The sequence below is a fragment of the Acipenser ruthenus genome, chromosome 5 (assembly GCF_902713425.1).
Source record: "Acipenser ruthenus chromosome 5, fAciRut3.2 maternal haplotype, whole genome shotgun sequence".
Lineage (NCBI taxonomy): Eukaryota > Metazoa > Chordata > Actinopteri > Acipenseriformes > Acipenseridae > Acipenser > Acipenser ruthenus.
The window spans coordinates 32,739,863-32,760,417 of NC_081193.1; the positions used below are offsets into that span (position 1 = coordinate 32,739,863).

At 38.5% G+C, this 20,555-nt stretch overlaps 1 protein-coding gene across 15 annotated transcripts in view; it reads right to left on the reverse strand.

The window, feature by feature from the left end:
* The window catches only part of LOC117402914 (receptor-type tyrosine-protein phosphatase kappa-like), a 206,625-nt gene that overhangs the window by 117,832 nt on the left and 68,238 nt on the right, over nt 1–20,555 (reverse strand). The window lies entirely within an intron of this gene.

Sequence of the window (20,555 nt, forward strand, 5' to 3'; positions counted from 1 at the left end):
GAAACGTACTGCCCAGTGTCAGAAAGCTCTGTCTCAGTCGCAGGTCATGGGTCCTCCAACAGGATAATGACCCAAAACACACAGCTAAAAGCACCCAAGAATGGATAAGAACAAAACATTGGACTATTCTGAAGTGGCCTTCTATGAGTCCTGATCTGAATCCTATCGAACATCTATGGAAAGAGCTGAAACTTGCAGTCTGGAGAAGGCACCCATCAAACCTGAGACAGCTGGAGCAGTTTGCTCAGGAAGAGTGGGCCAAACTACCTGTTAACAGGTGCAGAAGTCTCATTGAGAGCTACAGAAAACGTTTGATTGCAGTGATTGCCTCTAAAGGTCGTGCAACAAAATATTAGGTTAGCGGTCCCATCATTTTTGTCCATGCCATTTTCATTTGTTTTATTATTGACAATATTATGTTGAATAAAAAATCAAAAGCAAAGTCTGATTTCTATTAAATATGGAATAAACGATGGTGGATGCCAATTACTTTTGTCAGTTTCAAATTATTTCAGAGAAAATTGTGCATTCTTCGTTTTTTGTGGAGGGGTACCAACAAATTTGAGCACGTCTGTATATATATATATTATATATATATATATATATATATATATATATATATATATATATACACACACACACATATACACACACACACACACACACACAGTGCCTTGCAAAAGTATTCAGACCCCTGACCAATTCTCTCATATTACTGAATTACAAAAGGTACATTGAAATTTCGTTCTGTTTGATATTTTATTTTAAAACACTGAAACTCAAAATGAATTATTGTAAGGTGACATTGGTTTTATGTTGGGAAATATTTTTAAGAAAAATAAAAAACTGAAATATCTTGCTTGCATAAGTATTCAACCCCTGTGCTGTGGAAGCTCCCAGTTTACACCGATGAAAGAAATTGCCCTAACGAGGACACAATTACCTTACCATTGGCCTCCACCTGTGAACCATTAAAGTCGCTGTCACATTTTCTGGATAAAAACCCCACTGTTGAAGGATCATTGGTCAGTCTGTGAATCTGAAGGAAAATGAAGACCAAAGAGCATTCTACAGAAGTTAGAGATAAAGTAATACAAATGCATACATTAGGGAAAGGGTACAAAATAATATCCAAGTGTTTGGATATCCCAGTGAGCACAGTTGGATCAATAATCAGGAAGTGGAAGCTGCATCACACCACCCAGGCACTGCCAAGAAAAGGCTGTCCCTCAAAACTCAGCGCTCAAACAAGGAGGAGACTTGTGAGAGAAGCTAAAAAACTGAAGCTTGGGAGGAAATTCACCTTTCAGCAGGACAATGATCCCAAGCACAAGGCCAAAGCAACATTGGAGTGGCTCAAGAACAAAAAGGTGAATATCCTACAGTGGCCCAGTCAAAGTCCTGATCTCAATCCCACTGAGAATCTGTGGCAGTATTTGAAAATTGCAGTCCACAAGCGTCGTCCAACCAACCTGAACAACCTGGAGCAAATCTGCCAAGAAGAATGGGCCAAAATCACTCTGACACTGTGTGCAAAGCTGGTACATACCCCAAAAGACTTAAAGCTGTTATTGCAGCGAAAGGTGACTCTACCAAATATTAATGTGTGGGGGTTGAATACTTATGCAAGCAAGATATTTCAGTTTTTTTCAATGTACCATTTGTAATTCAGTAATATGAGAGAATTGGTCAGGGGTCTGAATACTTTTGCAAGGCACTGTGTATGTATATATATATATATATATATATATATATATATATATATATATATATATATATATATATATATATATATATATATATATATATATACACACACACACATACATACACATACATACATACATATACACACACACACACACACACACACACACACACCAGTGCTCACCCTTTACAACACTATAGTGGGGAGCCATAGTTACAACGCTGTGCTATTTGTGTTCTGCCTTATAACGAGTATAAAAGGGTTACTGTAATGGCATTGTGGAGCAAATGGTAGCCACGACCCTACCGTGTTATTACAGGTGAGCAATGTGTATATATGGTATATACTGCCCAGTCCCTGACCACATTCCGGCACCTCCTTAAGACTCACCTCTTCAAACAGCACCTGTAGAACTCCTCTGTTTGTATCCTGGGACACTATCACCCTTCATGTAAATGTGCTTTATTTTGCTCTTATCTGCCCCCTATTTTACTGCATTTAATCCTGTAATTCAGAATACTGTAATCTGCCAAGTGTTTAACCTGTAGTACTTTGTATTTAATCACATCCTGATGTAACTATCACTTATCTGCTGTATTATTGAATTGTGGTTTGTCACACTTGAACAAAAGTTATTGTATTTCTTGCTATCATTGTATTACTTGTATTGTAACACTTGAAATGTATTTGCTTACGATTGTAAGTCGCCCTGGATAAGGGCGTCTGCTAAGAAATAAATAATAATAATAATAATAATAATAATAATAATAATAATAATAATATGGTCTTTTTGAAATCTGGCGTTTTGTACATTTAACATGTGTCAACTAGATGACAATATAAAGAACATAATGAGTTATGATCTGCAATAAAAATTCACCTGATTTTTAAATTTTAAACTATTATTGTGTTATTTTAACGGCTTCAGGAGTTGCAATGGCATCAGTGAATTGAAGAAAAAGTCCCAGTTTCACTGTGGCAATCTGGACAGTGGGAGAAACTGAAGCTCTGATAGAAATTTGGTCAGACCAAAATCCAAGCCGAATTGGACAAAATTCACAAAAAAGTTAAGTATAAAAAAGCTATATTAAAAACAGGAACAGCTGCCATCTTTCACTATGCCTTGCAGGATATTGTAAACACCCAATTCACTGACTACACTTAAACTATATTGTGAACAAAAACTGGCTCGACGTTGAAAAAAATAAAATAAAATGGAGAAGGACCAAGAAAACAAACTTTAGTTTGCATCCAAACAACCTTGGTCCCTTTGCTCACAGATAAGTGTGAACAGCAAGCACATGAATACATTGTTTTAAAACGAAACGAAACAGACCGAGTCCGGACCCAGTGTGAATGCAACCATGAAGCAGCATTCGTGCAATGAGTAGTCAACTAAAATAAAGCATGCATGTTTAAACTTGGAACCACTAGTAAAAAGAGACCTCATGGAAGACAAAAAAAGCACTACTCTAATAGCTTGGACATTCTACACCCCCAACATTAGTTATATGGCAATTTTTTTTAAAATTTTTATTTATTTATTTATTTATTTATTTATATCAAACAAATGTTCAGATGAAAAATGACAGCATATCCAACAAGTCGGTACAATTAGTCAATTTAAGTTTGAATAAAATGACTTCCCTGATAAAGCAGTGATGAAAGACCTAGAACCATTTGGTAAAGATATGTTGCATCTCAGTGGCAGGGCTTGAAATTAATGGTGGCCATGCAGCAATTGCCTTCTTAATTGCTGCAATGCCCCTCAAAAAGTATGTCTATTCACGGCAATTAATGCCGCAGTGTCCTTTCAGCTACAGCAAATAGAGGCACCTGTATTAGGAAGTGTTTGAATCCAAACAATAAAATGATTATGTGATTACGTGTTGCCAATTTAGGGTCCTGCAGTGGTATATATAAGCAACACAAACACTGACACACACATGCCATACCATCTGCAACAAATATGAGACTAGCCCTATTTATAATATAAACTATATAGAACCTTTTTTTTTTTTTTTTAAGGAAACGTGCATCAATTAAGAATTACATAATTCCAATAATTGAGATAGGCCTGAAACATATTAAACAGTATGGCCATGCAATCCTCAAAACTCTAGGTACCAAACATCAATGAGAAAAGTAAATCCGTACAACTGAAGTGCCCTCAAACTCAAATCACTGTAAAGCAAAGCGTTACACTGTGGTGAGCGATAAAACTATTACAACAAATCACTATTTGCAGGTGCGATTCTTTGACTTAGACACTAGATGTTCAGTTACAGTGCATTAGTTTCAAGAAACATTAGCATTCACTAATGCAAAAATGCTACTAAAGCCTCGCAAATATCTGGGAGATATTTTTATAAGCTTGGCTGAAAAAAATAACAGGCAGTCCATTTATTAGAAACAGGCACTGTCCTTCATTTACAGCAGCTACGTTTCAATTTTAGTGCACCGTCTACAAAAAGAGACTGATCATAATACTTTGCTTTTAGGAAGAACTCACATTCCTTAGAGTGGTCTGCTCTTTAATGTGTGTGTCATTATTTGTTCCATAAATCTTAAGCTTCAACATCATTGTGACTGATGGAGATGAGCAAATTATGATATAAATCTTTGTAAGCTCTGTTACTGTGCAGAGAAGCAAGCAGAAGCAGTAGATCTTTACCAGTTCCAATGGAGATTAGTGTTCTTAAAAGAACAGCAGCTTGTGCAGAACATCTCCATATGCAACAGCTTATAGCTTAGAAACCCAAATTGAAAAAAAAATTAAATCCTGTAAAGTTTCATAAGTGTAATATGTATTATGAGAAATGCTATATAGATTATACATGCATCAATAAGATTACAACCACTGAATGTCTTTTAAAATAAAAAGTACTACATGATCACCCCATTAGCACATGTCATTCTGTATACAGCTTACATAACAACATATCTTCTTGATATGTGCACAGGCAAATGTTTTAGTGGATGTTCAACATTTCACTATTGAGTCAATGCATGCCAAATCAGACTGTACTGTACAATCAGTGAAGTATCAAGGCGAATTATCAATATTGTATAGCAAAATTGATAATGCATTAAAACCATTTTCTTTATAACTTGGGGGTCATCAACCACAAATGGAGGAAACACCTCCCCAGAATTTTGTCCACTTGAGCTGGAATGGCCTAACTACCATTACGTCTATAGTATTGTCTGTATCTGCATATTTCAAATCTGAAGTACAACATACATGCAAGGAAGCAACAGAAGAAAAAGCAGATAAGTTATCATGCTGCTACAGCCCACACTATAGCAATTATCCTCCCTTCATAACTACAGTCTGGCACAATGCAGACCAAGAGCGTATATAACCCTGTAAACTTTGCAAAGAACATCAGTCACTTGATAGCTTTTTAAGCCTGCTCCAAAATAAGAGGCTGTTTTCCTAAAGGGTATTTTTTTTGACTGACCTGATTCACAATGGGAGGTCATGAGATAACAGAAGTGAAGGGACTGCTCTTGGATTTCATTTTTTCATACAGTAAATGACAAATCAACATTTGCACACATTAGGTTTCCAGACCAAAAAATAATGGTCAAAAAACTACTTTTCCCCCAGGGAAAATATCTGCAGAAGGATAATAAAGAGCTTCAATCTTTTTTCTTCATTCTTGGAGAAGATAAACTAAAAATGGAAGAATGGCTGTAAATGTCAAGCATAAAATGCACTTAAATTAGGTAGCAGTCAGTACCTAGTTAGAAATAAGTAACAGTAAGAATGCATTTTGACAGTAATATTTATGAAGTGTTGCCACATGAAACTGTGGGCTTTAAGTATGCATCCAACAAGAACAACCCCCACCCTACTTCATTTGGCCTTTACTCTCTGGGGAGGGACAAATAACTGCCCCAATGGCCTTTGTTCATGTATATGTAGGGGTCATCTATCACTTGGCCAATATACTGATCTCCTCTACACTAAAACCAAAGCTTCCAATGATTCCCTTCTCAACAAAGTAAATAAAAAAATTTGTCAGTGCTTAGAAATTCTAGCCTGTGATTGGTTAAAACCTCATCATAGGAGCAAAAATAGATTGAAGTATTGCCCTGACATCCTTACTAGTGGTCATCACAGGTCTACCCGGACCCGAGACCTGACCCGTACCAAACAGGTTTTCGGGTGCTAAATTGTCACGCAACACTCCCGTCGGGTCCAATTTTGTTTACTCGGTAATACACAAACTGTCGATTACTATTAGAGAGGCTCTCTTTGGTACTAAAAATCATTGTTTATAATTCCTATTGCGTGGATTGGCTTCCCCCAGTAGCACATGACATGGCTTGCAGAGCGCAGCAGCAGACACATGACCCATATCGAAGGCGTTTCATTAGTCGGAGTAATGGACTTGGTTAAGAAGGACGTGAAAGAAACTTAAGAAAAATGAATTCCATGAACAAAAGCTCACAGAAAAATGTAAGTCTGCAATGTGGGAATCATTTGTTGTTACTGTGGACAAAGAAGGAAAACAAGTTTTGTAAAACACAAATTTTACATCTCAATTCAATTTGCGCTTGTATTAAGTTTGTAATAAAATCATGCATTTACGAGATCGTACTTCAGTTCATTTGATTTTCAGATAATGTATTTATCTTTGTATCTTTTACACGAACATATTATACATTTCATTTTACAGTCCTCTGTGTAGGTTCATGGTGGAATAAACACTGTCTGTAGTTCAGCCAGATTTCCAGGTTGACTGGAAAAGAACACTGCTTTAATACTGTATCTAGTCAGTGCATATACTAAGCTGGGGAAAGGAAAAGCATTCCAGTGTTTTTTCGGGCCAGGTTGGATCCAGGTCAAATAAGAATTTTACATTGGGTCGGTTTGTGGTCGGGGTGATTAATTTGGACCCGTGAAGACCTACAATCCTTACACCACGAGGCAATACTCTCCCTCTGACATGTGATTGGTTCACATCACTGTCAGTCCCACCCCTTTTCAAAGGAACGCCATCCGCTCCTAACAGAAAATGGCTGAATGAAAAAAAAAAATCATTGTGACTTAACCAAAAATGAATAACAAAACATACTACAAAATAAAGAAAAAAACTTTGATAACTATGCGATATGAACTTCAAAAACATTTTCTGTTGTATATGTTATTTAGTTATTTACTTCTGCTCTATCACCTATATTTAGGCTTGCTACTTTTCGAGATTAATTGGTAAAGCTCGTTAAACGTCAAATAACCAAAAGTTATGAGTTTGACAAATAAATTTATATAGGATAAACGTCAGTAAAACCACTCGCTATTTTTAATTTTCTTACCAAAAATAATAAATTTAGAAATCATCTCTAGTTTGTGTAGTTTTTATACTTGCTGGCTGTCCCATCTCCGTTCCGCTCTGAATGCCTGGGGGTCGCTGTCAGTCAACTCAGTGGTCCGTTAGTACTGTAGTTTCACCCTTTTCTGACAGATCTTGTTGACTGAAGCAGTGCTAGAGTGCTCTCGTTTACCAGCTACAGCGCCTGTCATTCAAAGCGCCTACTTTGAAATTAGCGGGTTGAGGTGTATGTAAGCTTTTGCTTTAGGTATACGGTGACAGTTACTAGTTTGATTTGAAAATGGGGCGCAAGAGAAAAACACTTGATGAATATTGTGCACAATACCCCGGCCGACGGCTGAAGTCTCCATGGCAGGACAAAGCGGGCCTGTCTGCCTTGCCTGTGACTCCGGCTGTGCTAAAGCAGGAGAGGGGAGCTCAGACTCTGAATAACAAGTGCAAGTTAGTTCTTTTCAACTATCTAATGTTTTGTTCTGTGCACATTATTTTTACTTGTAAATTTATACTATAAAGGTCTGTGTAATACACTTTTATATGCTGTGTTTAACACGTTTATTTGAGACAATTTTTAAATGTATAGCTCAACTGTGACCAACCGTTATTTCAATTAGAATGTTGGTAACAATGGTTTTGGTGCATGTTGAATATGATAAAGGGGTTTCGCTAAATGAGACATTTTTCAATGGCATAAGTTTTTTTTTTTTTTTACTTTAAAAGCATAATGGTCGAATTCACCCATTGTCTGCTTGAATTGAAAAATAAAGATCGAAAGAAAACTGTAAATTCTTTCTAAAATAAACGTCGATATTAATCGTCGATAAAAAATAAAAATAAAAAAGCACAGCACCAATGTTATTAACTTTTTTTTTTTGGCAATATCAAACTTTTTTTTTTTTGGCGATCAAACTTTCAAATCAATGTGTATGTGTATTCTTATGACTAAGTTTTACTGGATCACACAATGAAACAGGCAAAAATAGTGAGTAATCTAGCAGTGTAATTCTGATTGAGTAGTCGTGTTCAGCGCTCCACAAGTTTTTGGGTCTGGGAGTAAACTTACCCTCTAATTTGAACACAGAGTGTAAAATCTATTTTCAGGGGGTAAAATGCAACATCACATTCAAGTCATGAGTAATCTCAATAAATACTGTACAACCTTCAGTGGTAATGGGGTAGGCATTAAAAAAGAGCATTCCATTTTAACTGCAATGTTTCTTTGAACTACTGTACAACACCATGCATGTTCTACAGTTCTTTATCAGCTCAGCACATTTTTTCGAGGTATCACACTGACTGCAAATTAATTACATTACTTCTATTTAAACATTAAATTATTAAACTCAGTGAATGTTAAAACTTCAAAATAACACCATACAGATAAATAAAATAAGGACATGCATTAAGAAGTTATAAACAGTTCATTGAATATTACAGGCACCTTTTTTTAGCGGTTGAATTCGACAACGCTTCATAAGAACATAAGAAAGTTTACAAATGAGAGGAGGCCATTCAGCCCATCTTGCTCGTTTGGTTGTTAGTAGCTTATTGATCCCAGAATCTCATCAAGCAGCTTCTTGAAGGATCCCAGGGTGTCAGCTTCAACAACATTACTGGGGAGTTGGTTCCAGACCCTCACAATTCTCTGAGTAAAAAAGTGCCTCCTATTTTCTGTTCTGAAAGCCACTTTATCTAATCCCCATTTGTGACCCCTGGTCCTTGTTTCTTTTTTCAGGTCAAAGAAGTCCCCTGGGTTGACATTGTCTATACCTTTTAGGATTTTGAATGTTTGAATCAGATCGCCGCGTAGTCTTCTTTGTTCAAGACTGAATAGATTCAATTCTTTTAGCCTGTCTGCATACGACATGCCTTTTAAACCCGGGATAATTCTGGTTGCTCTTCTTTGCACTCTTTCTAGAGCAGCAATATCCTTTTTGTAACGAGGTGACCAGAACTGAACACAATATTCTAGGTGAGGTCTTACTAATGCATTGTAGAGTTTTAACATTACTTCCCTTGATTTAAATTCAACACTTCTCACAATATATCCAAGCATCTTGTTAGCCTTTTTTATAGCTTCCCCACATTGTCTAGATGAAGACATTTCTGAGTCAACATAAACTCCTAGGTCTTTTTCATAGTTCCCTTCTTCAATTTCATTGTCTCCCATATGATATTTATAATGCACATTTTTATTGCCCGCATGCAATACTTTACACTTTTCTCTATTAAATTTCATTTGCCATGTGTCTGCCCAATTCGGAATGCTGTCTGGATCATTCTGAATGACCTTTGCTGCTTCAACAGTGTTTGCCACTCCTCCTATTTTTGTGTAGTCTGCAAATTTAACGAGTTTGCTTACTATACCAGAATCTAAGTCATTAATGTAGATTAGGAATAGCAGAGGGCCTAACTGATCCCTGTGGTACACCACTGGTTACCTCACTCCATTTTGAGGTGTCTCCTCTAATCAGTACTTTCGGTTTTCTACCTGTTAACCACTCCCTAATCCATGTGCATGCATTTCCTTGAATCCCTACTGCGTTCAGTTTGAGAATTAATCTTTTATGCGGGACTTTGTCAAAAGCTTCCTGGAAATCTAAGTAAACCATGTCATATGCTTTGCAGTTATCCATTTTCAATGTTGCATCCTCAAAAAAGTCAAGTAGGTTAGTTAGACACGATCTCCCTTTCCTAAAACCATGCTCGCTGTCTCCCAGGATATTGTTACCATATAGGTAATTATCCATTTTGGATGATAGTTATTATAGTTTCCATAAGTTTACATCTAATATAAGTCAGGCTTATTCCTTAACCCTCCCCCCCTCCTCCTCCCTCCTCTATCTCCCCTGATGACTTTGCCTCCTTCTTCTCTTCTAAAATTTCAGATATCCGCAAACTCTTTAACACCTCTCCCTCCCCCGCACCCCCTCCCGCTCCAACTCCTACACCCACTGCAACCCCTACTAACTCACCCTCCTTCTCCACCTTCTTGCCCCTCTCAGACTCTGACCTCTCCTCCCTGCTCCAGGGTCACAAACCCACCACGTGTGCCTTGGACCCCCTCCCCACTCACCTCTTTCAAGCTGCTGCTCCTGCTCTACTCCCCTTCATCTCCTCCCTCCTCAACACCTCTCTACTTTCTGGTATCTTCCCCTCTGCCTTCAAAAAAGCCTCGATCACTCCCCTCCTCAAAAAACCTACCCTCGACCCCACCTCCCTCCCTCCTACCCTTCCTCTCCAAAACCCTCGAGCGGACTGTACACCGCCAGCTCTCTGCTTTCCTGTCCAACCACTCTCTGCTTGACCCTCTCCAATCTGGCTTCCGCTCTGCTCACTCTACTGAAACCGGCCTCCTGTCTGTCACCAACTCACTTAAATGTGCCCGAGCTGCCTCTCTCTCCTCTGTCCTAATTCTCCTCGACCTCTCTGCTGCCTTTGACACTGTTGATCACTCTATTCTACTATCATCTCTTGCTGACCTGGGGATCTCTGGCACTGCTCTGGCCTGGTTCTCCTCCTACCTCTCCAACCGCACTTACCAGGTAACCTGGCGTGGAGCAACCTCTACACCTCACCCTCTCTTAACTGGAGTCCCCCAAGGGTCAGTCTTGGGTCCTCTCCTGTTCTCTCTCTACACCCGCTCCCTGGGCCCCCTCATCGCATCCTATGGTTTCTCATACCATTTCTATGCTGATGATGCTCAGATTTTCCTCTCCTTCCCCACCTCTGACTCCACCATCTCCTCCCGTATCTCTACCTGTCTGTCTGCTATTTCCTCCTGGATGCACTCGCATCACCTCAAACTCAACCTCTCTAAATCTGACCTCCTTTTCTTTCCCTCCTCCTCCCCCTCCTCTGATCTCTCCATCTCTGTTCCTCTGGAATCTACCACACTCTCTCCCTCTTCCTCAGCTAAGAACCTTGGAGTCACCCTGGACCCCTGCCTCTCTTATTCCCAGCACATCTCCACTTTGGCACGCACTTGCCGATTCTTCCTGAGCAACATCCGAAGAATCCGACCCTTCCTCACCAACTATGCTACCCAGCTCCTGGTCCAGGCCCTGGTACTCTCCCGCCTAGACTACTGCAACTCCCTCCTGGCTGGCCTCCCTGCGTCCGCCACCCGTCCGCTCCAGCTCATCCAGAACTCTGCTGCCCGCCTAGTGTTCTCTCTGTCTCGCTTCGCCCACGCTACTCCACTACTCCGCTCGCTCCACTGGCTCCCGATCACCGCTCGCATCCAGTTCAAAGACTCTTGTACTAGCCTACAGATGCCTTGACCAGACTGCACCCAGCTACCTCCAGACCCTCATCTCTCCCTACACCCCCACTCGACCTCTCCGCTCCGCCTGCACTAGAAGACTAGCTCTACCACCGCTACGCTCCCCTGCCTCCAAAGCCTGCTCCTTCTCCACCCTTGCTCCGCAGTGGTGGAATGACCTTCCTACAGATGTCAGGACTGCCCAGTCCCTGACCACATTCCGGCGCCTCCTTAAGACTCACCTCTTCAAAGAGCACCTGTAGAACTCCTCTGTTTGTATCCTGGGACACTATCACCCTTCATGTAAATGTGCTTTATTTTGCTCTTATCTGCCCCCTATTTTACTGCATTTAATCCTGTAATTCAGAATACTGTAATCTGCCAAGTGTTTAACCTGTAGTACTTTGTATTTAATCACATCCTGATGTAACTATCACTATTTAATCATATCCTGATGTAACTATCACTATTACCTGCTGTATTATTGAATTGTGGTTTGTCAAACTTGTACTTTACTTGAACAAAAGTTATTGTATTTCTTGCTCTTATTGTATTACTTGTATTGTAACGCTTGAAATGTTTTTGCTTACGATTGTAAGTCGCCCTGGATAAGGGCGTCTGCTAAGAAATAAATAAATAATAATAATAATAATAATAATAATAATAATAATAATAATAATAATAATAATAATAGGTCTGAAGTTACCTGGTTCGGTTTAGTCTCCCTTTTTGTGGATCGGTATTACGTTTGCTATTTTCCAGTCTGTCGGTACAACCCCTGTGTCAAGAGACTGTTGCATGATCTTGGTTAGCGGTTTTGTAAATAACTTCTTTCATTTCTTTGAGTACTATTGGGAGGATCTCATCTGCCCTAGGAGATTTGTTTATTTTAAGAGCTTCTAGTCCCTTTAACACTTCTGCCTCTGTTATGCTAAAGTTATTTAAAATTGGATAGGAACAGGTCGACATGTCGGGCATGTTGTCCGTGTCCTCCTTTGTAAAAACCTGTGAAAAGGAATCATTTAATATATTTGCTATTTTTTTTTCTTCATCTATGATTTTGCCATTTAGGTCTCTTAGACATTTAACCTCCTCTTTGAATGTTCTCTTGCTGTTATAATATTGGAAAAATATTTTGGAATTGGTTTTAGCCACCTTAGCAATATTGATTTCTATCTCTCTCTTGGCCTTTCTAACTTCCTTTTTGACTTGTGTTTGCAGTTCCAAGTACTCTTTCTGTGTACTTTGTTTTTGGTCCCTTTTAAACGCTCTGTAAAGTGCCTTTTTTTGCTGAATATTTTTTTTTTTTAATTGATCTATTAAACCATTTTGTTTTAGATTTAGATTTGTCTACTTTTGGGATGTAATTGTTTTGTGCCTCTAGTACTACATTTTTAAAAAACAGCCATCCTTTTTCTGTGGATGTTTTCTCTATTTTACTCCAATCTACTTCTTTTAGTCTCCGTTTCATACCTTCATAGTTTTCTTTTCTAAAATTGTAAACCTTAGCTTTAGTCTAAAAAATATTTCAAATGAGACCATGTTGTGGTCTGAGTTTGCCAATGGCTCTCTGACCTCTGTTTTAGTTATTCTGTCTTCATTATTTGAAAAGACTAAATCAAGGCATGCCTCCCCTCTAGTCGGTGCCTTGACAAATTGCGTTAGGAAGCAGTCATTTGTCATTTCCACCATTTCAATTTCGTCTGTCGTGCCCCCCATCAGATTTTCCAATTTTATATGGGGGAAGTTGAAATCCCCCATTAGTATGGCTTCTCCTTTTCTACACGCATTTCGAATGTCATTGTACAACAGATTATTTTGCTCAGCGTCTGAATTTGGCAGTCTATAGCATGCTCCTATTATTATGCCCTTTGAATTTGTGTCCATTATTCTGACCCATATTGATTCTGCATTGTTTTCTTTGTCCTGATTTAACACCTGGGCTTGAAGACTATTACTTCTGTATAGCGCTACCCGTCCGCCTCTTCTGTCCTGCCTGTCTTTCCTATACAGTGTGTACCCACTAATATTATATTCGTCTCCATCACTCTCAGACAACCAAGTTTCTGTCACACCTATCACATCGTAGTTACTTGTTAGTGCAGTAGCTTCAAGTTCTAACATGTTGTTTCTCAGACTTCTAGCCTTAAGATAAATACATTTAATAGTGGTCTTACCTGAGTTGTTGCCCTTGTTTTGAAGTGGTCTCCCTTCTGTTTTTTTTGGTTTTCTCCCCCCTTCCTTTCTAGTTTAAATGCTTCTGGACCTCCTGAAGGATCCTTTCTCCGAGTAGATTGGTTCCCTTTCTGTTTAAGTGCAGTCCGTCCCACCTATATAGATAGTCCTTGTTGTAGAATGTGCTCCAATGTTCAAGAAAGGTGAAGCCTTCCTGTGTGCACCACGATTTCAGCCATGCATTTTGATTTTGTATTTCCAGCTGTCCATATGGTCCTTTGCAAGGCGCCGGCAGTATCCCAGAAAATACCACAGTTTTGGTCTTGTCTTTTAATTTCCTTCCTAGCTCTCTGAATTTGTTTTGCAGGGATCTTGGCCTGTCTCTACCAATGTTGTTTGTACCAATGTGGACGACTACTACCGGGTCATCTCCTGTTCGTTCTAGGAGCCTGTCCACATTCTCAGTGATGTGCTTGACTGAGGCTCCTGGAAGGCAGCACACTGTTGTAGTAAGGGGGTCCAAACTGCGAACTGAACTTGCTGTGTTTCTCAGTATGGAGTCCCCAACAATCATGACCTCCCTTCTTTTTGCTGCCTGGTCAGCACTGTTTATAGGGTCCTGGGTGTAGTTTCTTTCATTCTCTTGATGTTGGTTTTGGTCATCTAAATGTTGACGTGGCTCAAATTTGTTGGATGTCTGGATTTCTGGTGGTTGTGTTTGACGAAGTTTCTTTTTTTCCCTGCTTCTGCCTATCTGAACCCAGCTGTTTCGACTCTCTTCCATCTCCCTGGCGGCTTTCAGTCTGCTAGGGGTGCAGACTTCCATGAATTGTGGGTGTGTCAGCTCCTAAAGCTCCTGTTGCTGTCTCATTTCCTCCAGCTCCTTTTCTAGCAGGCATAAATCGCTGAAGCAAGTCCTGGATCGTGCGGCTCTTTACACAAACTTGGTTGAGCTCTGTTGGGTTTTCTCGGATTTCCCACATCATGCAGTTGTCACAGATTACTGGCTTGAAGACCTTTTTTTAAGTTTAGTTTAGCTTCTGCAGCTGTCAACCTGCTTTCAACTGCTTCTAACTGCGTTGCGGGCTCCGCCCCTCCCCCGTGTCCCAGAACACCGCGGGATTTGAATCAGCTGCTCCGAGTTTCAGCGTATCAGAAAAATACACGCAGCTGCAAGGCTTTAAGCTGCAATGTTTTCTGATTTAAAGCAACTCCAGATTTAAAGATGTAATTCCTCCTTTCTGTTTCTAACTTCGTTGTACTTGTCCACTCGTACTTCTCCCACGATGTCGCTTCCACACGCTGTCGCTGGGAAGCCTGCCTGCCTTTGGTTCCAGTTGGATTTGTAGCTGGACTGGGGTGTTTATGCTTCAACCTGTGTAACTTCAATTTTTTCTTATTCTTACTGCGATTGGCTGCAAAGACAACAGTGCTAGCCAGAGATTGGATAATGTTTTTTAGGTTGTTTTTTCTTATGTAGTTTCCTAGTAACTGAAGCCATTGTATTCTGGGAGTTGTCAGTGGAAGTTTTAAGGGAGGCAGACAAGCTGTGCAGCAAAATTGCTGTGTGTATTTTTACACATTACATTTAAATTTAGTGCGTATTTCGGATTTTTTAATGCGTTAAAATGCTATGTATGCAGCTTATCTGGACCGCTGGTCACGTTAATGTGAATATTGGTGTCAATTTGGTTTTGTATGCTTCGAAAATAAAGCTACAACTCAAAGAAATTACAAGAACACTTTAAAACAAATAATTGCAAGACAGACATTGAGGGGGCACTACATTGTCAACATACCCTTGCATATATTGCCAGTAAATCTTAATGTTTTTAAACTTGATTTCAGTTTGCAGTAGGAAAAAAAAGGGGGGCCCAAAACATACAGCCCAACTTGTGGGTATACAACCCAAAATGCAAACCCTCTTGGGAGCCCAGAAGCATTCTGACCCAACACCACTTGACAAACATCCTAGTAGGAAAACAGGGTTACATTTGTGAGGAGTCAGTCTGCATGGCGTGATCATTATGGCTTCGGGGTTGTCTTCCTATTGAGGGCAGATGGGAGAAGAAAACCAGGACTGGAGATCTCCTGCAATGATTGAGCTGCAACATGGTGCTGAACCAGGAACAGACAGGGGCAGCTGTGAAGTAGCCTGCAGCTGCTACAGCCTCAACTCTCCAGCTGGTGTCACTGCGAGTCAGTGTGGTGTCTGAGGAGTCATACGTTCTGAAAGGTATTGGAGAAAAGCAGCCCCCATACAGGAAATAAACGGCTACTTAATTCAAGAATCATTAGGAGGCAAAAAGTCACTTGCTCATTCCACCATCTTTCCTTTAAACATGTGCAGACTGTTGTTGGCTCCCCAAAATATGCAGAAAGACCCCGTGTAACTTTCTAAAGCAAAACCTACATGTGAAGTAGAAATATGAAGGTGGCATATTTCATAACTATCGCTTTAAAAAGGTAAAGAGCAGTTTATCTGGATTGAATTTATTTTACCATTTGCTACAACATCAGTCTCCAGATGAACATTGCACAGATTGTCACATTTTGAGCGATCGCTTACAATTTGAACATTAAGTTCATTGAGCTGGTACAATTGAACCATGTTTTATTCTCCTGTGAGACACCTTCAGTGCACTCTGGAAAGCTATTAAACCAATACAATACAGAAATCCATGCTTTCATGAGCAATATATTATTTTATATATTTATATACCCGGGCAACCACCTGGGGGGCCACGACACATACAGAAATAAAATTGCAAATATAAGTGTATGTACTATTTCTGTGCCAGCTATTCTACTCAAGCAGCCTTTAGGGCTAGAAACGTTTCACTTTCACTAAACTAAAATGTACGCATGCAGTGCAACTCTTCAGATCTCCCCTTTTTTCTTGTCCTGCTTGGGTCCTGTTCTCTACCGTCCTCCATAAACCCAAACTATTGGCTGATCACGACATATGATTATACAAATATGCCAACTAAAGACATTCAATAATTGGCACATTTCCGTCATACTTTCCAACAATCAAGACTTTCATTTGACAGGCGTTTTATCGAGCGTTATTATCATAACGTCTATTATCATAACGTCTTGTCATAACACATCTATTACCATCATAATGCCTAAACGCCTATTATAATTATACGATTAAGCCATCAAAAATGAAACCTGCCGAACCTCTGGAACCTCCAAATAAAAAAATAAAAAAACACCTCAAATCTGGATGTCAAAAACAGAAGGAAAAGACTACAAAAGAAAAAAAAAGAGTATACTGTCAAGTGTTCTATGTAAATTATAAAAATATTATTTCAGTAAAGTGAGTTCTGTTTTCTGTTAATTGTGTACCAAGTAGGCTACAGTAAAAAAAAAAAAAAAATGTGCTAAAATAATCTTACTCTTTTCACATGTAAGCAGAATGATTTACCGGTGTTACCGGTAGGGTAAAGTAAAAAAAAAAAGTGTGGTATTGGTATTCATTTGATTTTTGTATAGGCCTACTGTACAGAATTACCATCATTTTTTTATATAATTAAAAAATATTTTTTATTAACAAATGCATACAGTATCAGTGATCCCATTATTCTGTAATCAGGCCTATTCTCTTTTATGCATGACATTTGATTGTTGGCAGGGACAGAATTAATCCCATCACTGCCTACCTTACATTCCCATACACACTATTTACGCAAGCAGGGCTTTTGCCCTGCCACAAGGAGTATCAAGAGAAAGTAGACCATGCAGCTTGCATGTAAAAATCTAAGAGTGACACATATATACAGAGGTCTTGGTATACCACTGGTTCTGGTAACTAGATAAGCAGGCATCTAGATATTATGTAAGTATGACATGTGTTAGCAGTTAGACGTATGCCTCCACTACATCGCGGTCGCCAGCTGTGTATAGACAGTGTAATATAAAGTATGTTTTGACAACCATCTGTGCCACAAAAAATAAAACAATGAAAAATATTCCTCATGGAACAATTTCACTGTACAAGTTAAGTTAACTAAACCATGTCTTTCTTCCTGTTCGATAAAAATTCCCTCACCCTTCAGGATGATTTTAGGTTTTGAAACTGAACCCTGCAGTGTGGCAACAGAGTAAATTTAAAACCCCAGGCATCTAAATACCTTTGCCTAAGCTTCTGTCTAGTTGCAAAAAATTAAATTTAGCCTTGCATATACAGTATATAGGGCTTATAAAATGTAGTTTTAAAGCAAAATCAATTTCCTGAAAAGGTCACAAGACTGCTGTACTGACTACTATTGTCTCAATACAAGCCATGCACATTCTGCTATCCTAAACAGGACAAGATGCAATAAAATACATTTTATACTATAACTTTTATTAAATCTACTTCACTGGCATGGGTAGAAGTTATAAATCATGATATGGCTCATTATTACTTGGCAACACCTGTAATGGAACTTTACTAAACTAATCAGAAAATACAGTTATGTACTAAATATTGTATTCTATGTAAGTGTTTGGTTTTTATCATCTAGAAAACAAAAAGTCACATGGCCACAATATAGAAGCTACACTAGGCCGCAGGCCAAAGTGAGTCAGCGTTCCATTTTACCCAAGGAGTTTATTTACCTTTGCAAATATGAAGCCTGTATCTGAAAATGCGCTATGAGTTGCACGGACAATGTTCTTGTAGTAAGCTGCTTTTAATATCTAAGAGTGTGTAAACACCTTTACAATTGTTCTTTCAAGGAAACTGTAGTAAGAAATTGATATTGATGCAGAAAAAAAATAGTTTTTTTTTTTGCATAAATCACCACAATTCAAGGGCAATTTAAGTGGTTTCAGGAAACCGCTTAATTTGACATTTCTTGTGTCCTAGTAGAGTGCAGTGTGAAAAAATGTGTGAATGTGTGCTATATAAAAAAAAACTGGTTTAGCATAATTGTGTTATCAAAACTATACAGGAACTCTGTGGGGGGGGAAAAACTCTTGCTCTTGGCCTCAATCCAACATAGATTCCAAATTCAGTACTATGGACTGAATTGTGAAAATTTCACAAGACCACATTTTTCATAAAAAGATATGGAAATAAAAAATGCAGGAAATAAGAAGTCAGACTCCTAGGTAAATTGGTTTCAGATGTGAAAAAATGTAATGCAGACATCGAAAGTGTGAATTCACAACTGTATGAGCTTTTGTATAGAGCATGTTATCATTAAGCAATGCACCAATACGTTGCAAGTTGAGCAGTCCACTCCTAGACAGTCAACTGTAGTTAAAATGAGGTGATATTTTGCCAATATGCAACACGCAAAACTGTTCTAATTTGCAAAAGATGATAAATTAAGAGAGTCTCATTGCAACATCCACCACCAAATTTAACAAATATTAAATATAACAGTTCAGGTACTGGGAGGATATCAGCCACAATTAATTACTGTATGTCAAACCGATCCAATATTCTAGGAATTTTCCAGTACTGAATTCTCTGTCAAATATATCACTTAGTTGAGATACTGTAACTATGAGACAAGTCTGAGTCCTCCTGAGTCCTGTCCCATGTAGCCTTTTGTTTCTAATTCCACTGGTCTTCTGAACCCACAGTTCTGAACCCAGTCAAGTTAACCACAATAAAAAGCTTTAGATAGAGGCCATTCTTCTGTTAAAGTCAAATGACAGAGCCCGAGGGGTAAGCAAACCCATGGCAACTTCTTTATATTTAATAAGACAGCAATTTAATAAAATGACCAGGCTTATTACAATTACAAACTACACAAGCATGAAAATTAACTGACATAACATCACAATGGTTTAGGAATATTCTTGTAAATACAGCATTACAGTAAATGACTAAACGCAGTCATAAAACCATCTGATTACATTAGTTATATTTATAATCACTACTTCAAACCAGTTCACTGCAATCATTCACACAAGCTCTTCACAATGACAACCTTTAAAAATGGAAGTGGTCCTATTTTGTATTTTGATGCCAACTACTTTTTTTTTCTTAAATCAATTTGTAATTGAATCTAATTCAATTCACATTTAACGAATGATATCAATATCCAGCAGTTTTTTTTCTTCTTTTTTTATATCAGATTTGTGGGGTGATATATTTAAATTAATGTATTATTTAAATGCATTCTTTAACAATTGTTTAAAATTTGAAAAGATGTGAGTTCTTCAAAATTAAAAAAAGATCCCAATACAAAGTATAATAACATGCCTGTACTGGTCTGTTACTGATGACTTTTGTACACACTGGAAAGCAAAGCTTAATTATAAAAGTGCATTACACAAATGATACATAATCCTCTGTGTGTTCAGCTTTATTCACCACCTATTGTGTTCCAACATGCTTGCTTCTCAGCAGGAACATTTGCGTCACAAAATTAGATACTAGCAGACAAGCCATTCTTGGAATTTTTGTGTGTGTGTGTTGGGGGGGAGATGAGATAATTGGAGGGGGGGCAGAACTACATATTAACCTGTTTTATATCACATCGCTTAATATCATACCGCGTTTAATATCATGATTTTTCAAATCATCTTAATATCTCACTAACCCGCTTATTGTCATGTTTTGTGCAGGTCTGTCAAATGCTGCGTAGCTGGGCTTTAAGTAACCACAAGATGTAATTAAACACTAACGTCGCCAAATTTTTCTTCTTTAAACAGTCAGTCTTCTACAAATACACACAAAAAAACACCAAGTGCAACGCTTAATTGATAGCTCTCATCAGGTTGACAATTCGTGCTTTTTTTTTTAGATAGACAAACCGTTTCGTTCCAATTAATGATACAAAACGTATTTGTCCTGTAGTAACCTATATGCATTTGTTTACATGTAAAGAACGACAATTACAGTATTAAAACACTGCTCTTTAATTCACTGCTAGTTTTCTTTATATTTTTTTTCTCACACTTGTAATGTGCTGTCAAAGGCAAACATGAAACCCACTTTATATCATGACCCGCTTCATGTCACGAATGATGCCTGCATGGCAATCGTGATATAAAGTGGGTTTGTAAAGTATCGTGGTCAACTGTCCAGTGGCACACAAAACTGGAAAGCTGGTACGCTCTG